This window comes from Tamandua tetradactyla, chromosome 26, assembly GCF_023851605.1.
Source record: "Tamandua tetradactyla isolate mTamTet1 chromosome 26, mTamTet1.pri, whole genome shotgun sequence".
NCBI lineage: Eukaryota > Metazoa > Chordata > Mammalia > Pilosa > Myrmecophagidae > Tamandua > Tamandua tetradactyla.
In genome coordinates, this window is record NC_135352.1 from 20,600,063 (window position 1) to 20,621,387 (window position 21,325).

Genomic DNA, 21,325 nt, shown 5'->3' on the forward strand with positions numbered 1-21,325 from the left:
AAATTGTAACTAGCATACAGTAGGTGCTTCATTATTATTTTTAAATTAATGAATGAATATGTGATCTTTGAAATACACTGTTATAGTAGAAAGAAATAGTTAAGCAGATCATACTTGCTGATCATTAAATTTAGCAAAACCTGCTCATTCTTAAAAGCAAACCATAGGACTTTTACTTTCAAGCTTTTTTTTTTTTGAAGGAGAACTTTTATTTTTGTGTTACAGAAAAGTCAATTGTGTACATTTAATCCAGTTTAGTGGCAAGTCTTTTAACTTTTGCCTTCTATAGCTTGGTGACATGAGTCACAGATTTTGAACCGAGGATTTTGCCTCCCCATTGATGGTGGAAACCATCATACCTGTCATTGTAACTGGTCCTCATAGCTTCCACCAACTTAGCTAGTACGCCTTTCTCTTCTGAGTTGACCTGTGTGAAGGCTGCAGAGCTGCAGGTCTTTCTGTGGACCAGGTGTCTTAGCCTGGCCTTTTCTCTTGATGATGTCATAGAGGACCCTGATTTTGTGACACAAGGAGAGCAGGAAGACGACCAGCTCCATGGGGTCTGTGTCATGTGCAATCACCACCAGCTGCGCCTTCTTGTTTTCCACCAATGTGCAGGCAGTGTTCATCCCTGCTCAAAACACAGGCAGCCCCTTAGTTGGGACATCCCCTTTACCAGCAGCTTTCTTCTCAGCCTGGGCCAACAGCTTCTGCTTCTTCTCTTGCCTTGTCTCTGGTCTGTACTTGTAGGCCAGCTTAAAAAGTTGAGTTGCTGTTTGGGGGCGGGGGGTCCAAGGCCTGGGTGAATGGTTGATGGGGCACTTTCAGCCACTTTGCCACTGCAGACAATGGAGTGAGGCCATTTGACAAAGTGGGTGAGATTCCTTTTGGGCTGGATGTCCTGTCCAATGACAAAATTCTTGGGACTTTTCTCGAACAGGGGTTTACCACCTTCTTAGCCTCCTGCTTCTTCATGACAGCAGGAGCCGAGGTGACCTTTTCCCCCGTTACCTTCTTTCCTTTGGGCCCAACTGCCTATGTGCCAGTCTGGGAGAATGCAGATTCACTCCTTAATTAAGTTTTAACTGCTGTCTTTGGAAATTCTGCTTTAAATCATATAAAAAATATCCTAGAGTCATTCATATATATATATATAGCTAATTCATTCTGAGCTTGACAATCCTGCTGCTATCATAGTGTCAGCAGAAAAAAAGCTGATGGTAATAAATTTGGTTGAAACTCATTGCCAATTTCTGATGAAACTGCTTTTATTGGACTGAATTGTAATACTAATAAGAATTAGCTAAGAACAAATACATGGCCAAAATGGATCAAAAATTGTTGCAAAAAGGTCCCACTAAAATATAAATTGTGTAGACACAAAAAATGTACATTTAGGTTATCATTAGATTAAAAAAAAAAAACTGATGCTGAAAGATTTCCCAAGTGGGGGGTTAATTTAATACAGTTCTGAGGCAGACTATGATAGAAGCTTAGAGGGGAAAACTAATTTTAACTAAGATTATAAATGACCCCGAGGTAAACAGTGTGTGTTCTGGACCTTTAGAATTTGGAGAAAGGGTTTGACTCATTCCATCCTTGATAAGGTATGACGCCCATTTTCAGCTTTTTAAAATCACTGCACGCATTTTATAAAGGATCAGTCATAAAAATTCAAATTACATAAGCATGACAGATGGCTGTGGCTTTGTACATTATAAATTATATTTAAAATATGCAACAAATACCATGAACAGTGCACAGCCGTCTCCTATGATTGCAGGACAAGGTGATTGGCTCACTGAAATCCACAAATAATCAGAAATCTCATTTGTACCAGACTTGTAAACTACTACTTCACCAAACCCTGTATTGGAGTAGCCACTATAAAAAACCAGACTTCCCTCTGGGGGTTCTGGTTCTCTTATAAAACCTTAGAGAAACAGAAACAGGGAGCCCAAATCTTCTGCAAACTGAGTAATTGAGAGTCGAAGCTTGTGTTGCGCTGTGCCGGAGGGTGCTGGTTTGTGACTCTCTCATCCACATTTCAGTGACCACATTTCAGAGTGGGACTATAAATGTGTCACAGTGTTTCCAGTAAAGCTAGTTATTAGCCTTCAGAGAAGCATGACAAGTACAAGAGATTTTGTTTTTCAATGAAACTGCAGCTATAGGGCTTTAGCTTTAAGTAATTTTTGCACATGTTCTCTGGTCAATATTTTTAAAAAATGGAGATATAACTATTTATTCAACATTAGTTTGCACTCATCCAAATGTAATTTTCTCAGCAAATAAGTAGTGCCTTAAAAAATTGGCAGTATAAAACTCTTTCCCTGTGAGGGTTTGACACTGTTTATATAATCCATATTCTTTGTTTTTCATAAGACATAAACATTTACTTATAGTTAAGGGACTGAAGTAGAAAAAGCGACAAAACAGATAATCAAAATGTAGCTCTTTCTCTATCAAAGACTTGAGTGGTTTACAATTTACAAAGGATATAAAAAAGTAACCTTTCATTTTCAACAGATTCTTTATCCCTCTTTCATAAGGACAAGGAATATTTGTCAAAACTTTGTTTAACCAAAGGTCTTTCCCTTTCTTGCCAGTTGCTCCACTTGAGACTTTATTCTTATTCAAAAGCTAAACACAGTGGACAAACAAAATTTCCATGCAATGTGCTCAAAGTATGAGGAAGTTATAAAATAGTTTGGGGCTGCATACTTCCTGTGATTGTGATGGCTTTGAGAAAAGTTTCAGGCAACCATCAATGTGATTATAACAACAATATCCTGGCCAGAATTTATACAACACTTTGTCAACTTTACAGTAAAATGGAAGTACACGTCTGTTGGCTTGAAAGGATTATATGCCCTTGAAAGCTATGTTTGAATCCTTATCATTCTTGTGAGAGCAATGGTTTCTTCTAATATCTATTTAGTATTATAGGTTTGAAGCTTGATTAGGTATCTCCATGGAGATGTCACTCAATCAAGTGTGGGTATTAAACTTGATTAGATGGAGACGTGTCCCCACCCATTCCATGTGTGTCTTGATTAGTTTACTGGAATCCTATAAAAGAAGAAGTATTTTGGAGAAAGCTTCAGAACGCCACAGAACCATGAAGCAGAGTCCAGCAGCCAGTGACTTTTGGAGATGAAGAAGCAAAATGCCTCCCAGGGAGCTTCATGAAGCAAAAGCCTGGAGAGAAAACTAGCATATGCAACCATTTTCACTATGTGAGCTTCCAGCTGAGAGACAAATGTTGAACATCACTGGCCTTCTTGAACCAAGGTATCTTTTCCTGGATGACTTAGATTGGACATTTCTATAGACTTGTTTTAATTGGGACATTCTCTTGGATTTAGAACTATAAACTAGCAACTTATTAAATTCCCCTTTTTAGAAGCCATTCTGTTTCTGGTATCTTGCATTCCAGCAGCTAGCAAACTAGAACAAATGAGAATGAAGTCTTTGTTTGGGATTACCTTAACACATGGTTGGCAGATAGATGCCATTTCTTGTATCAACTACATTCTATTAATAGGTATTGGAGCACTGCTGTGCCAGTTCCTGAGATTCTGACGTCCAGTCTTATCTATTGGTCTGCCAAGGTTGAAGACAAGTGTTGCATTCAGGTCTACTATGGGGAATCCAACAAAGCCCATGCTTACCTACAGTTACACATACCATACTCTGTGTATTGTCAGACCTAAAATTTCATGTGTTCTTTGGACATCTTAACTTGACAGACCTCAAGTGCTAGCAATGTGTGCCCCTGCTCTTGCCATATATGACCACCAAGCAGCAGGATGCAAGACTGACTCCCCACAAGGCTTGTCCCCCTATCTTCTGGACCACAACCTGGTCCTCAGCTTCACAGGTTTCACCTCCATGACTGCCCACATAATTATGCACATTTCTGTGGGAAGCAGGGTCACATCACCTCTCGTTACTCTGAAGCATAGTAACCTCCCACAGCTCCTACTTGTTGACTCTATTCCCAGGTGAGATCTTCATGTGGCCCTGAGTGGCATGCTGTGTCTTCCTCTGGGGATATGTTTGATTAATATAAGCTTCTCTTTGATGTCATCTGTCCAGTGTAGGTGTCCTGTTTTTTACTGTCTCCTAGTATTAAGAGCAATGGCTTTCCCCCTCATCAATAGAGGCGAATAGAAGGTGATCAGAACACCCTGTATAAAAAGTCATAGTTTAAAAAAGTTTGTGTGAATTTATTTCCTTCACTTCCTTCTACTGGGGAGTGAATTTAATTTCAAAGACACCTCCTTGGATAGATGGACATTAGATGGCAAATGCTTCAAAATTTTGTTTTGAAATAATCATTCTAATACAACTCTAATTTTCTGAAGACCTACAATTGTCCCATACTTTTATCCTTTTATTTTCCTTCAACATAGATAGGACTCATACTTGTTAAATCTCTCATGTACTCTAGAGGGAAATTATTTTTAGATTGTGGTTAAAATGCAAAATCTCTTTCTTGCTTACTAAAATTTTGGTGGTATCTAAAATACTAGACAAGAACTCTTAATCCAAAGACATATAAAGAGATGTCATTGTGAAGGTTAATTTTATGTTACCTTGGTGGGTTGTGGAGCCCAGTTGGACTTGGTCAAACACTGGCCTACTTTTTACTGTGGAGGCATTTCATAGATGAGATGTGAATCTGTAATCAATTGATTGCATCTACTATCAACAAAGGAGATAGCTTTCAGCATTGTGGAAAATATCCTAATTCAATCAGTCAGAGGTCTTAAAAGCCAGTAGTGAGGGTTTCAGAGGTCAGAAGAATATCTACCTCAGCTTCAGTGAACACTTGCTGGAATTTCCAGTCAGCCAGCTTTCCCTAGGAAATTCAGAGTAAATACTTCAATATTACCTTTATCAGCGTTTCCAGCCTGTGGCTACCCTGCAAACTTCAGACTTCCTGGACCCCATGGTCAGAAGCCATTTCTACCCTTATGTTTTTTTGTTTTGCTTTTTTGCTGGCTATCACCATTTTTATTTTTATCTCTCTTCTCCTTTACCCCCTACACAGAGGGATGTGAGAGTATTAATAAGGACTTTATCAGGAAACAAATGGAAAGAAACTAGTATCCAAGAGGAATTTGTTTATAAGGACCAAAACAAGAAGTAAAGGACAGCCATTAAGGAGCTATAGCATATTAATTTTAAAACGCAAAGATTTTACTAGCATATCAAGTTTAAAAAGTTCCATTTAAAATTCTTTTCCTTCATATGCCCTTACCCTGCAAAAAAATCATCCTGCAGTGGTCATGTTGATTCAGTTAGCCTCATCTATCCATGCCAAATGAAATCTCATTTTCTTTTACAAGTGAATGATCTGAGGAATGTCAAATGATTCTAGCTTTGGTTCATGAGGAGCAAGGACAATTTTGCTGTTAAGGAGTGCCTCAGACCTCAGAACATTTCTTGTTACTAGTAAGAGGCACGAAGAAGAGTTGACCCCTATTGTTTTCAGAACATTGGGACATCTGTATGTACAGCCGGAACTGCTGCAGTTGAATTTCCATCAACCTGGGGTTGAAGCTAAGCAATGAAAGTAGGCGAATCTAAGTGAATCATGACAATCAGGAGAGCCAGAATCCTGATGTACTGTACTTGCAGTCTTGCCTATCTGCAGACTTTTTAAATAATACATTTTCTAATGCCTTAAACCTATTTGAATAAGGCATTTCTATCACTTGCAGCTAAAGGCATCCAAAGCAATACCATTGCTTCTGGCTGATGCACTGCTGTTCATCTTTTAGGTTTATAGACTCTATTTATTTATTTATGTTCTAGTTCACCAGTATTCAGTGAGCTCTTCCACAGAAAAAGGCCATGCTTGCAAAATTGAGCTGGATATTCCAAGTCCTGGAATATTAGAAGACTAAGTTTAAATTTTTAGGAAATTGGGTATTTATCCTTCTCTATCAGTACATATGTAACTTTGAGAAGGGTGATTAATCTGATTGGGTACAATTATGATTTCTTTGAAGTTTCAAAATCTCTATTTTTATATTATTGTATTTTTTTTGTATCCAATGTGCAAACAGCAGATCAATTCCTCAGAGTCTTTAAAAAGTTGGTCTGACAGAAGAAAATGGTAGAGTACCATCAGCCTGGTACTTTATTCTCACATTCAAATTTCTTATTTGTTTGAAACAGGAGTACAGTTCTAGGATGCACTCTAATAAAATCTGGAGGGCAGAGAAGTCAAGTTTGCTTTTAGATAATGGGCTTTTCTTGCAGGTTTCCCTAGTGGTTCGAGTTACTCATAATTCAAAAAAGCCCATTGAGAACACGTAGACTGTGGAACTACCTTCAGGGTTTGGCCTTACTCAGAATAATCTAGAGAAGCTACTAAACTTCTCAACTAAAACGGATTCCAAAGCCCATTTGAAGCTGAGCCCAAATGTTTGCAGTAACAGTGACGCAGGTCAAAATTACCTGGAATTCTTTGTAGTACAGATGACCTGAATCTGGGTCAGAGAACTCTTTTGTCCAATCCAGGTTTAACTGAATTTACTTAGCATTCAAGCCTGTAATATTATCCTGCAGATATTAAAGTCATCTATTTTAGTTAATACTCTTACATGTCAGTCATGTTTTAGCAAGATTCTAATTTCCATGCAGATATTATTAGTCAGGGTTTTATAGGCAAAAATAAATCTTAGCACAAAGTTTGTTCAATCTTTATGGTTTATTTTCTCCTTTGATTTGTCTAATGGGGAGGGTTAAATTTTGAGATGTTTTAAAAATCAAATTCTCTATGAGGCATCAGTCTGCTGGGCAGAGATAGCATCTCTGCTCTGTCCCAAACTAAGAGCACGCTTCTTAGTGCTCAATAAATGTTAAATTATGAATAATAATAAATGCACATAAAGCCTGGGAGAAAAATGTTGCTGAATGCACGTTTATTTATTGATTCAATTTCCACAGCACTTTCTTGTTGAAGGATACTTTATAAACTTGACCTCAGATAATACCAATAAAATAAGTAAAGTGATAGAAAAGGTAAAGAATTCTGCAAGTGAAAGAAATAAATCCCATGAAAGCTCAATGCAGAAGAGTGCTTTTGGTAAAATTTTATGTGTATCCTAAAACTATGCAGTGAATGTATTAGGAAATTTGAGGAGAAAAAGATTCCCTAGTGAGTTTAAACTCACATAGAAAATTGTATATAAGAAGACTGGCTCTGTACAACTGAAGAGTTTTAGACCAAACAATCAAAATTATTAACACTAAGACTCTGAAGAAGATGTTAAAAAGCAATCAGGGGAAACTTCCCAGAGCCCTTTTTCAGTAAATTTAATTAAACACACATAATGTTTCTAGAATTGATGGAATCAACTCAGAATCAGAGTTTCCTTCAGGGTGGATTTAGTCTCCATGTCTTTTGAAGGTTTTATGAGATTGCATCTTGTAACAGGAAACATTGAAATGTATTGCAAACCCATATTATAAATAAATGAAAGTGAAGTTTTATTCTAGCTTTGCTTGTTTTTCAGGAAACACTTGCCTATGCACCCCCAAAATGGTAGTTCTGAAACTACTGGGAAAAAATACTGATGATAGAAAAGAAAATATCAAGTAGTGATTTGATTTAATGATAAAATGTTTTAGTAGTAGGGACCATTATGTTTATGTAACATATGAATATATTTGCGTGAACATATTCAACTCAAGTACTGTGGAGGAACTCTTATGGCTTTAACAAATTGAATTAAAGTTAATTTCTTTCTCTCTCCCTCCCTTCTTCCCTTACTGTCCTCCTCTTTCTCCCCACCCCTCCTTTTCACTCTCTCTCTCTCTCTTATTCTCTTTCTCTTTTTTCCTTAAATCACTAGGCTAAACAAAGCAATAAGGAAGCACAAGCAATATATCTCATCATAAAGTGGAGGTTTAGTTAGTGGTACCTCACTTCTTGCTGAAATCCTATTAAAATACAGAAAAGATGAAAAGCTATGTGTTTGGATGTCCTGAGACACAGTGAGAAATTAGAAAGGTAGAAGGATGCTGCAAACCTCTCACCTCCTCCCTTCTTCAGAGCCAGGTCTGTCACTGACCACAATGAGTCAGTCCCTGGCCATTTCTTTCATCTGAAATTCCAGTGGACACTGACAATGCACAGCCTTCAGAATGATGTCTTTCTGATAAGTAGAAAACAACAGGCTGTTGTAAATAAAAAAGACATACTCCCCTTTGCACATATTGTCAAGCAGGTGGCAAGGATTAGAGAAACTTTCTCAGGTTAGCACATTCAGAAAACACATGTCTGGTAGACTCTCAAAATCAGTCTTGGGGCTGAATGCAGCAACTTAGTTCCCCAGGTATTATAAAGAAGGGTTCCAATAGAAAACAAGAAGAGAGTAAGGAGAAATGTTGAAAGTTTAGCCACCCTGTTGAAACACAAACCTCAGGTCTCAACTAACTTCCAGATGAAGGATGCAAAAATATTTCCATAAACAAATACATAACTAAAGCAAATGAGCAATCAGATAAGATTTGTCATTATAAAATAAGAAAACCTTTGTTGAAAATTTAAAGAGAAGGCTTTAAAAAAGAATAACAAACAGATTTTTAAATAATCTGCTCCATTTTCTCAATTCATTTCACGAAACAAAGATTCTTATGTTGTGAGATAAGAGATGTTTGGGCAAAAGACTTTAGAAAGAGTTGACCAAGAAGCCAGCAGAGATCATAAAGGAGTTAGATTTAATAGGGAATAATGAAAAGAAATGAAAGGATATGTTGTTGTTAGAAGCTCTACGGTAAAGAGGATGACTGCTACTGGAAAAACAAAAACAATGAAATCGAGGACCATTCTTAGAGTCAAAGAATCGTGAAAAAGGGTGAAAATAATAAAGAAGAAGATGAAGATCCAAACTGTTATCAGCAGGAAAGCAAGCACAACAAAGCTGAATAGAAGTATTTGTTGAAGAAGAGAGTTATTTCCAGCTGAACAAATCCATGAGCCTGCCCACTAATTACCAACAAAAATATAATTAAATGAATAAATACCTAGATATAGCCAGATACATTTTTCTACTTCAAGGGCAAGAAAAATAGTTCTAGTAATATCACATCTGAAAAACAAAAGAGTCTATTTGAAATTCAAGTATTGCATACGAGTTAAAGGAAAAATATATCAGAATGATTTCACTATCCTTTTTTTTCCGTTAAGAAGAAAGACTGAAAATGAAAAAACTTCTGTCTAAAAGTAGAAGGATGTGCTTCTGGTTTTTTTCTTCCTTCCAAATGCAGAGAAAATTGCAGTTCTATGCCTGTTTTTAAACTTGACATGAAGTTGTGTTAATGATAAAATGAAAATAGATATACAGATATATGATTGTAGGCATAGATATAGGTGTAGATACAGAGTTATAGATAACTCCTTTAGGGCAGTGCTAGTCAAAATGTGTGCACAAAGAAGAGCTGGTCTGAGATAGGGTAAGGATAGCTATTAAGTGTAAATTGAGATTACATATATATAGACCTTTTATAGCAATTTGTCCTTGACATAAAATCCAAGCACATGATTATGTACTTTAATGAAATAAGTGTACAACAAATCGGAAGTTAAAAATGAACTAGTTCTTCACCCCAGATAGTTTGAGGAACATTATCATAACTGACAGTCAGGCTTAAAGATAAATCACTTAAAATGCAAAACTGAAACTAGACATTTCATGGAAGCAAAACCAGAAGAGAGAAACATAAAGATTGAGAACCTCATAGAGCTCTTTCTTGAAACATAAGATATGACACTGATAGAAGTTATCAATTGAATTGTTTCATTAAATAAACTGGAAAGCCCCCAGATTTTGACAATGCAAAAAAAAAAAAAAACCTTCCCTTTTCCCTTCATTTACAAGAATCTAGCAGATTCAGAGATTCCTTGGTCATTAGGACCTTGATATACACCTTATTTTCTTAAGGTCACCTCAAATTAAAAATATGGCTTTTGAATCTCACTAATATGCCAGCAGGGAAAGGAGAAAGAAGGTAAAGGCAAAAAAAAAAAATCCCCTCCTAGCTGAATCAGCCCCTTTAAATAATGCCCTGAAAATATGAAATGGTCATTTGTACAGTAGTATTTATGGTAGCATTATTCATGATTTGCAATGGATAGAGGTGGCTGAAGGGTACTTTGACTGATGAGCAGAAGGGTGAAATGTGGTGTATATATATGACAGAATAGTGAGCAACTGCAGGAAGGAATGAAGTCATGTAGCATGCAACAAGGAGAATGAACCTTGGGGACATTATGCAGAACCAGAAAAAAAATGTACAAATAATCTATTGTCTCACTTTTATAAATTAACTACAATGAGCAAACTCTGAGAATTGAATTTGAGTGCATGTGCTATCAGGGGATAGAAAGTGGGAAGATTAGGAAATAGATGATTAAGGAATGCAAATGTTCCAATTGGCTCATTATGAAGTTTCCTAGATTGTGGCCTCTTTCAGTAATCCTATCTATTCCTGAATTTTAACTGTATTTCTATATTCTGAGATGCTGTTCTCTGTATATAATCTGGTAGTTCCCTGGAACATTTGGTATCTGTGGGACACCTGAGACTCAGAATTAGAGTTCTTCAGTCCAAAAATCAACATTGTTCCATACAATAACTGTTAAAGAAGCTGAAAAAGTGATCAGACTCCAATTAGACATATGAATGAAATGGACCTGGTTAGGACTAAGGTAAATCAGAATAAGGGGTAAAGGATGATATTATCTACATTTTAAAACCTCAACCTCTATGGAAGACTAAAGGAAGTGATGGTTATGTGGTCCAAAATTTAAATTTTCTATAGCAGACTATCTAATTTAACCTGTCTGGTCAGTTTATTTAAAAACATGATTACATGGAACTTAGAAGAGGGAATGCGATCTTATTATTCTGTGCAGATTAATGTAATATGTGGATAAATTCCAGAGTATATTGAACAGAAAAAAAAACGTTTGCAAAGTCACCTTGAAGGACTGGAGAAAAAGGTAGAACTATTAAACTTCCTCACTTGGGGAATTCTCAGCTTGCTAAAGCTGCCAGAATGTAATATACCAGAAATGGGTTGGTTTTCTCAGTAGGGATTTATTAGGTTACAAATTTGCAGTTCTAAGGCTCTAATTTGAAAATGTTCAAATTAAGGCATCAAGAGGAAGATGCCACCTCTGAGGAAAGGCTATTGGCATCAGGGGTTCCTCTGTCACATGAGAAAGCACGTGGCAACATCTGCTGGTCCTTCTCTCCTGGTTCTGGTTTCAATGGCTGTCTCCAAATGTCTCTGGGAATTTCTCTCTAAGATCTCTTGGCTTTTACTATCTTTGATTCTCTTCACAAAGGACTCCAGTGGAGGATTAAGACTCCATTGCATGGGCTGGGTCACATCTCAATTGAAATAACCTAACCAAAACGTGTTACCCACAATAAGTCTTCCCACACAAGAATGGATTAAAAGAGCATAGTCTTTTCTTGGGTATGTAACAGATTCAAGCCAATGCCACTGGTATTCCCTCAAGCATTAGGGACACCCGATTTAGTAAACCAAGTACTCGATCATGAGACTTGCCCTTATGAAAATTATTTCTATAATGGTGAAGCTGATCTGCATGTAATTATGCCTAAGAGTCACCCCCCAAAGAGTGCCTTTTGTTGCTTAGATGTGACCTCTCTCTGTAAGCCACCTCTGCAAATAAACTCACTACCCTCATGGGACTTGACTCCCGGGGGTGTAAATCTCCCTGGCAATGTGAAACATAACTACTAGGGATTAGCCTGGTCCTGGCATCATGGGATTGAGAATAACCAAAAGGGGGAAATGAAATGGAACAAAACAATGTTTCAGTGGTTAAGAGATCTCAAATAGAGTTGAGAAGTCATTTGGGAGGTTATTTCTTATGCAAGATTTAGCTAGATATTTCAAACTAGTACAGTATGCCATGTCCCAAAAAACAGTATTCCTGAAAGCCCTGGAAGTGCTTTGGGCTGTATCTAAATCTCCATAAGATTTTTTCTTAATATGTTTATTTTTTCAGAAACTTAAGGCCCCCAGAATGATCCTAGGCCAGATAGGTCCTGAAATCAAGATGTACCAGTCTCTCCAAAATAATAACCAGGTTCATTCCTCTACCCCAGAAGGTCAACACCCCTTTCCTGCATGAAAAAGTTAAAATGGTCATTGTCCAGATATCCCTGAAGATTGAGAGTATGATCAAATGAGATAAAGGAGGTATAACTGAGAAATTAGGACTTGACAAATGACTCTGACTGCTGACTCATTATATAGATGTTTCTTTTTAGAGTCTTGTGTTTTGGAGTAGCCAGAAGGAAATACCTGAGGTTGTCAAATTGTAATCCAATAGACATGATTTTTGATAATGATTGTATAACTATATTGCAAAAAATAAAAAGCAAAAAAGGCAGTTGCCCGTGTTTGTATGGATCTACTTGTGTTTTGTTCCATTGGCTATGTTCAATACTATACTGTAGTAGTTAATCTACCTCTATCGTAAGTCTTAAAATTGGGTAGATTGCAATACTAGTGGTCAATAAGAGGTAGAGGTAGAGGGTATGGGATGTATGGAGTTTTTCTTTCTTCTTCTTATTTCTTTTTCTGGAATAATGCAAATGTTCAAAAATGATCATGGTGATGATTGCACAACTATGTGATGATATTGTGAACCACTGATTGTACACTTTGGATGGTGTGTGATGATATCTCAATAAAAATACATTAAAAATAATAATACCTGGAATCATCACCCCAAACTTCTCCTTATATCTCAATGGCCATAACTATCTAACAAGGAAACTGAGAAATGCACATTTTTAACTAATCACATCTGCGCCTGTGACTATAGTTGTACCTTGGAGATATTGCATGATCAATTCCACACCAGCGTAATAAAGTGAATATTGCAATAAAGCAAGTCACATGAACTTTTTGGTGTCCCAGTGCATATAAAAGTTATTTTCATACTAAATTGTAGTCTAATAAGTATGCACTAGCATTATGTCTACAAAAAGTCCATACCTTTATTGATAAAAAATGCTAACCATCATCTGAGCCTTCAGCAAATTGTAATCTTTTTGCCTGTGGAGGGACTTCCCTTGATGTTGATAACTGCTGACTGATCAGGATGGTGGTTTTTAAATATTGGGGTGACTGTGGCAATTTCTTAAAATAAGACAACATTGAAGTTGTCCTTGTCGCTGTCTCCCTGTCTATGCATTCCTGATGACTCTGAGCCTCCATCTGGAAATGGACATGCTAGGCTGTTTGCACTAGCTGGCCAGTCTCCGGTTCTCTGCATCTCAATTCTTCTGCTTTTTCAACCCAGTCTTCCCTATGTGTTGTAGAAGACCCTCCCAGGTCACTTACACCCTGGAATCACTCTCCAGTCTTTTTGTCCCCTCTCTAGCTGTTCTTTGGAGCAGGGTTGAACTCAACCCATCCTATTCTGCCATCTTCCCAGAAAGTTGTCTTGATTTTACCACAGATGTTCTTAATAGCATCTACAATGATGAATCCTTTCCAGAAGGTTTGCAATTTATTTTTCCCAGATCCATCAGAACAATCCCTCTATGATAACTGTACCCTTATACAGTTAAGTATTTCTTAACCACCAAAACTTGTAAGTCAAAATGATTCCTTGATCCATTAACTACAGAACGGATGTTGTGTTAGCGTACATGAATAAAACATTAATCTCATTACATCTCTATCAGCATTCTTGGGTGACCAGGCACATTGTCAACGAGCAGTCATGTTTTTTGAAAAGAATCTCTTCTTCTGATCTCAATAATGGCCTTAAAATATTTAATAAACCATGCTGTATAAAGATGTGCTGAGTAAGGTACGTGCATCTTAGTTCCTCCTCCAAAGCAACTACTAGGTGAACTGAAACAGTGCAGAACAGCTCCTGGGGCCACGGCAGGGAATGGATACACAGCGTACCCCAGTCTGGACTGGCTAGTCTGACTGCGAGACTCGGCTGCGGTGAGATCCCCGAGCGGCGCGCAATTTCCCGAGCAGCAGCAGCTGTGGCGGCCGGAGCTCCTCCCTCCCTCCTTCCCGGGACGGCTGAGAGTCTCAGAGAGGCAAGTTTCCCAAGCCGAGGCGGCCGGCACCCATCTTTTGCGGGCGGCTTCCTGGTCCGGCTACGAGTCTCGGATCAGAGGGCTACCCAAGCCGCAGTGGCCCTCCCCCACGAGCGGCTTTCTGGTCCGGTGGGGAATTCCACAGGCCGCGGCGGCCAGTGACCGACGCCCCTCCCCCTTGGGCGACTTCCTGGTCCGGTGGTGAATTCCCCGGGCCCACTGTGGCCGGCGACCAGCCACAGGGTCCCCTCAAGCCGCGGCGGCTGACGCCCCCACCACGTGTGGCCCCCCGAACCAACGGAGAGAATTGGATCGGAAATCCCCAGGCCGCGGAGATCGGTGACAGGGGGGATCCCTTCCAAACACGCGAGACAAACGTGTGCCACAAGCACCACCTACTGGGCAGGATAAGAAAAACAGAACCCAGAGATTTCACAGAAAAATCTTACAACCTTGTTGGGTCCGACACCCAGGGAAATCGGACTAAATGCCCAGACGCCAGCAGCAGAAGATAACGGTCCTCGCTCAGAAGATTGAGAATATGCCCCAGTCAAAGGAACAAACCAATAGTTCAAATGAGATACAAGAGCTGAGACAACTAATGCTGAATATACGAACAGAAATGGAAAACCTCTTCAAAAAGGAAATCGATAAATTGAGGGAGGACATGAAGAAGACATGGGCTGAACATAAAGAAGAAATAGAAAAACTGAAAAAACAAATCACAGAACTTATGGAAGTGAAGGATAAAGTAGAAAAGATGGAAAAAACAATGGATACCTACAATGATAGATTTAAAGAGACAGAAGATAGAATTAGTGATTTGGAGGATGGAACATCTGAATTCCAAAAAGAAACAGAAACTATCGGGAAAAGAATGGAAAAATTTGAACAGGGTATGAGGGAACTCAAGGACAATATGAACCGCACAAATATACGTGTTGTGGGTGTCCCAGAAGGAGAAGAGAAGGGAAAAGGAGGAGAAAAACTAATGGAAGAAATTATCACTGAAAATTTCCCAACTCTTATGAAAGACCTAAAATTACAGATCCAAGAAGTGCAGTGCACCCCAAAGAGATTAGACCCAAATAGGCGTTCTCCAAGACACTTACTAGTTAGAATGTCAGAGGTCAAAGAGAAAGAGAGGATCTTGAAAGCAGCAAGAGAAAAACAATCCATCACATACAAGGGAAACCCAATTAGACTATGTGTAGATTTCTCAGCAGAAACCATGGAAGCTAGAAGACAATGGGATGATATATTTAAATTATTAAAAGAGAAAAACTGCCAACCAAGACTCCTATATCCAGCAAAATTATCCTTCAAAAATGAGGGAGAAATTAAAACATTCTCAGACAAAAGTCACTGAGAGAATTTGTGACCAAGAGACCAGCTCTGCAAGAAATACTAAAGGGAGCACTAGAGTCAGATACAAAAAGACAGAACAGAGAGGTATGGAGAAGAGTGTAGAAAGAAGGAAAATCAGATATGATATATATAATACAAAAGGCAAAATGTTAGAGGAAAATATTATCCAAACAGTAATAACACTAAATGTCAATGGACTGAATTCCCCAATCAAAAGACATAGATTGGCAGAATGGATTAAAAAACAGGATCCTTCTATATGCTGTCTACAGGAAACACATCTTAGACCCAAAGATAAACATAGGTTGAAAGTGAAAGGTTGGGAAAAGATATTTCATGCAAATAACAACCAGAAAAGAGCAGGAGTGGCTATACTAATATCCAACAAATTAGACTTCAAATGTAAAACAGTTAAAAGAGACAAAGAAGGACACTATATACTAATAAAAGGAACAATTCAACAAGAAGACATAACAATCACAAATATTTACGCACCGAACCAGAATGCCCCAAAATACGTGAGGAATACACTGCAAACACTGAAAAGGGAAATAGACTCATATACCATAATAGTTGGAGACTTCAATTCACCACTCTCATCAATGGACAGAACATCTAGACAGAGGATCAATAAAGAAATAGAGAATCTGAATATTACTATAAATGAGCTTGACTTAACAGACATTTATAGGACATTACATCCCACAACAGCAGGATACACTTTTTTCTCAAGTGCTCATGGATCATTCTCAAAGATAGACCATATGCTGGGTCACAAAGCAAGTCTTAACAAATTTAAAAAGATTGAAATCATACACAACACTTTCTCGGATCATAAAGGAATGATGTTGGAAATCAATAATAGGCGGAGTGCCAGAAAATTCACAAATACGTGGAGGCTCAACAACACACTCCTAAACAACGAGTGGGTCAAAGAAGAAATTGCTAGAGAAATTAGCAAATACCTCGAGGCGAATGAAAATGAAAACACAACATATCAAAACTTATGGGACACAGCAAAGGCAGTGCTAAGAGGGAAATTTATTGCCCTAAATGCCTATATCAGAAAAGATGTGCTAGTATCCATGCTTTGTGTCTCCATTTACAGAGCATAGGCAGATTAGATTTGGCATAATTTTTAAGGCCCTAGGAATTCTGGAATGGCAAGTGAGCTTTGGTTTCAACTTAAAGTACCAGCTGCCTAGACCCTTACAAGAGAGTTCTTTGAAGCTTTCAAAACAGGTTTTGACTTCTCCTCTCTAGGTATGGAAGTCCTAGGTGGCATTTTCTTCCAATATGAAACTGTTTCATTCACATGAAAAATGTTGTTTAGTGTAACTATCTTCATCAATGATCTCAACTAGAGCTTCTGGATAAATTGCTGCAGCTTCTGTATCAGCACTTGCTGCTTCACCTTGCACTTTTTGTTGTGGAGATGGCTTCTTTCCTTAAACCTCATGAGCCAACTTCTGCTAGCATCAAACTTTTCTTCTGCAGCTTCTTCCCCTCTCAGCCTTCACAGAATTGAACAAAGTTAGGGTCTTGCTCGAAATTAAGTTTTGACTTAAGAGATTGTTGTGGCTGGTTTGATCTTCCATCCAGACTGCTGAAGCGTTATCCATATCAGCAATACGGCTGTTCTGTTTTCTTATCATTCTTGTGTTCACTGGGGTAGTACTTTTAATTTTCTTCAAAAACTTTTCCTTTGATTCACAACGTGGCTAACTGTTGGCCTATGGCTCAGCTTTTGGCTTGTCTTGGCTTTGAGCATGCCTTACTCACTAAACTTAATCATTTCTAGTTTTTGATTTAAAGTGAGAGACACGCAGCTCTTTCTTTCACTTGGACACTCAAATGCAATTGTAGGGTTATTACTTAGCCTATTTCAATATTGTTGATTCTCAGTGAACAGGGAAGTCTGAGGAGCGGGGAAGAAACAGGGGAACACCAGTTGGTAGAGCTACGAGAACACACCCAACATTTATCAATTAAGTGCACCGTCTTATATGGGCGCAGTTCCTGATGCCCCCAAACAATTGCAATAGTAACATCAAGGATCACTGATCACAGATCACCCTAACAATTATAAAAACAATGAAAGAGGTTGAATATGTAAGAATTACCAAAGCGTGCCACAGAGACACAGAGTGAGTACATGCTGTTGGAAAAATGGTGCAAAAAGACTTGCTCTATGCAGAGTTGCCACAAACCTTCTATTTGCAAAAAGTGCAATTAAGTGAAGGTCAATAAAGTGAGGTATGACTGTTTATAGAAGTAGGTTACTAAGGACGAGTAGGGAAGCGAATAAGGGATAGGGAACTTTTAGCCACATGGTAGGAGTGCACTGAATTCTAGTTGTATTTAGCACTTCCCTTTTCCTTATTCAACAAATAAGAAAAAAAAATATGGCTCTGAAAATGTATTCACAGCTGAGCCACACAGTATATATGATTCCTTATCCCCCTTTCTCCTACAGTTTGATAGTAGTTAAACTTGAATCAGAGTTAAAAAGTGTCTTGTCTACTTTGCTTAGTTCGCTGTGCACCTATTAGTTAGTCACACTCAAACTCTCTCTGTAAGTACTAATCTCTTCTCAAACATGCTGGGTATTCCGTCATTTTCATCTTCTTGCAGCTATTTCCCCCAGAGTCCTTTGATAGCCTCTTCTGCCAGAAAAATTTGCCCTGCAGTTCTGTGCATAGCTGTTGCCCTGAAATTTTGTTTTCCTGTAATATTCTTTCTCTTGTGTTGGATTCCTTATTTCCCAGATCTCATTTATTCCTATTTTTAGGGATATTTCCAAAATTTCCTGGGAAATGGTCCATGGAAATAAAATTTATGAAATCATGCTTGTCTGAAAAACCTCTTTTTTCTATTGTCATGTGTAAGTGATATTTATACTTGATAAAGGTGTCCAGAATGGAGATAAGCTTCCTTCAAAAATTTGAAGGGATTTTTTTTAAATTGACTTTAATCTTTCAGGGTCATAGATAGAAATTTGGATGATATTCTGTTTCAGAGCTTTTGTATATTACTTAATTACTTTTTATTTTTCTTTTTCTAAAATACTTTTAAAATACTATCTTTGCCCCCAGTGTTCCAACATTTCATGGTGGGTATTTCTAAAATTAATTGTGGTGAACATTTGATAAGCCCTTAAAATCAGAAAACTCAGTGGTCTATACATATCACTCACTTTTTTTGGGGGGGGGAGATTTTGTACAATTTAATAGAATTCTTACTACATTCAACCTGTAGAAATAATCTTGTTATTTTAAAACCTTTCATATTTATATTTTAAATCCCAATTTTATTTTGGAAGTTATTTCTTAAACTTTAATTTGTAGACCATCTATTGAGCTTTCAAATTATGGGAACTCTTTTTGGATCGCCAGATTTCTCTTTTAATAGCATCCTGTTCTTTTCTATGGATACAACGTTGTTCTTTTCTCTTTGTATTACTATTTTTTTAAGATATATTTATCTTTCCCTCTAATGCATCTTTTTACTCAAAGTTCGGTTAATTTAGTTGAGGACCCCAGTGCCAGATAATTGTGCCATATGCATTTTATATTCTTGGGTTGCTCAGAATCACCACAGAACATTCTTCTAATCTCCTGTCAGGAACTATCTGGAAGCTTAAGAGTGAGGATGAGCTATGAGATAGGAAATGGCTATTAATATTCAATACAGAGATTTACTTAATCCCCAGTTTTCAGTATATTTCACCTTAAGCTCTGCTAGATTTCCCCTACTCCAGGGTCCCTCTGGCATAACCTCATCAAAAACCAAGGCATCAAGCTTTTCCTTGGAGTGGGGAAGTCATCTGACTGTGAAGCGCAGATTCCAGGACCTGCTGAGTAAATAAATTCCCATCCAGTAACTCCTGGGTCTGAGAATATTTTAATATTTTTTTAGAGAATTGAGTAAAAATCTCTGATTAAGAAGTGTTCTCTTCTCATGCTGATACGGAGATGAATCATGATTCTATAATCAGTTATTTGGCTATATTTTATCTCCTGTGACAGAGAGAACAATGGACACCTCAAGATAGCTACCTCTTATTCCCTGAAACCTGTGCATTATGTTGTCCATATGACAAAAGGGACTTCATGGGTGTAACTAAGGTTAGGGACCTTGAATTGAAAAGATTATCCTGGATTATCACATACACTCTTAAATATAGAAAACGGAGGCAGAAGAGTGGATTAGAGATACTAATATATCTATTAATGAAAATGCATGATTCAAAACAATGTAGGAGAATTCTGTGTTCAGAATTAAAATTAATTTGTCTGTATTTTGCCCAGCCTAGGTCTTGCCTAGGTGATGCAATCTCTTCATGTTTTATCCAGTGAACTTATCTTTCCAAAAATGGCCAAACATTCTTTTACGCCTTAATATATTTACTTATGTCCTTAAAATGGTGGCAGTTGTGAATGCCTCTAGACATTATAGAGATTTATTATCTGCAATATATATCTTGTTTCTTCAAATCTTGTGACTAATAAAATGTCTGAATTTCCTTTTGATACAGTTAATCTTCAAATTTATGTATGCATATATAATGAGTACCATGAAATTCCTGAGTCACTTCTTTTCATTTTAGAAATCCAAAGCAAGAGCCATTATCATTGATGAATGTGGCCATTCATAAATAAAATTTCAGATTAGAAGGTAAACTAATGACTCTAATATTGAATTGTGTTTTATTTTTAAGAAAAAGTTTAAAATTTAATTTTTTATTTTTAGGTATGACAAAGCTGAGTTATAAATATTTCCATATTTTCATACTATCAAAATATTTGCAAGGTTGAAGTATCTTAAGAGACGTTCTGCCCTTTTAATGCTAGGGTAAAATTTAGGTCAAATTAGAGCCATATAGTTGTGCTATGTGCATAATTTTTAATATGTTGAGAACACATGCATTATGTATAAATGCGTGGCGTTTGTCCATGATTTACTGGACTTGTTATGTAATTTCACTATTTTTAATTATCATTGAGCTGCATGTAGAGTGCTACATCCTTATTCATTCTATATATTACTGATATTAACTATTATTTTTTCTTTGCCTTTAGCTGCAAATAGAATGTCCACTTATATTTTTCTTTTTGGAGGGTGAGATAGTCTTCTTTATGGTAACTTTATAATATTATGAACAATTATACCATTAAAAAATGCTATTGATGCATAATGCTGAATACAAAAGCTGTTATCAGTAATATAAATAGGAGAAGCTGTCTTAGAGCTTTATGTTACGTATTCTGACTTCTTTGCTCTTTTTATATTAAAATATGGTTCAGATTTCGATATTAAGGTATGAAACCTATCGAATTAAGTGCACCTTCTTCAACAAAAATACTGTTTATTTTACTATTGAGCATATTGAGAATCTTTGTCCATGATGATATTTTGATGTTTTGCCTCTGTTCTAGCTTTTATGTTTTAAGAATTTCTTAATTCTAGACTGCAATCATATTCATCAATTACAGGAATTAAATACATATTGAAAACCCCTTTCTATTGCTTCTTTTTCTTTTCCCCACAAGCTGTGTCTGGATTATCTGTAGTTTCTTTATAATTAAGAATTCAGCGAATGCTGGTATCCCAGATGCTACCACATATTCATGTTTCTGGGTATTTTTTGGAAGCATTCAAACATTGATAGGCTCCAGATGTCAGTTTTTGTGAACTCAGTTTCAACCACAATTCTGTTCTCTTTTGACTACCTGTCAAATGATATTGGTCCTTACATTTGTTTATCTTGTAGTTCATAATAATTTTCACATCCACTCTCAGCTGAGTCTTACAACAGTCATTTA

The 21,325-nt window shown here is 37.2% G+C and overlaps 1 pseudogene; it reads right to left on the reverse strand.

Moving 5' to 3' along the window:
* Positions 1–244: 244 nt before the first annotated feature.
* Positions 245–21,325, reverse strand: part of LOC143669628 (large ribosomal subunit protein eL8 pseudogene) — a 32,484-nt pseudogene continuing 11,403 nt past the window's right edge.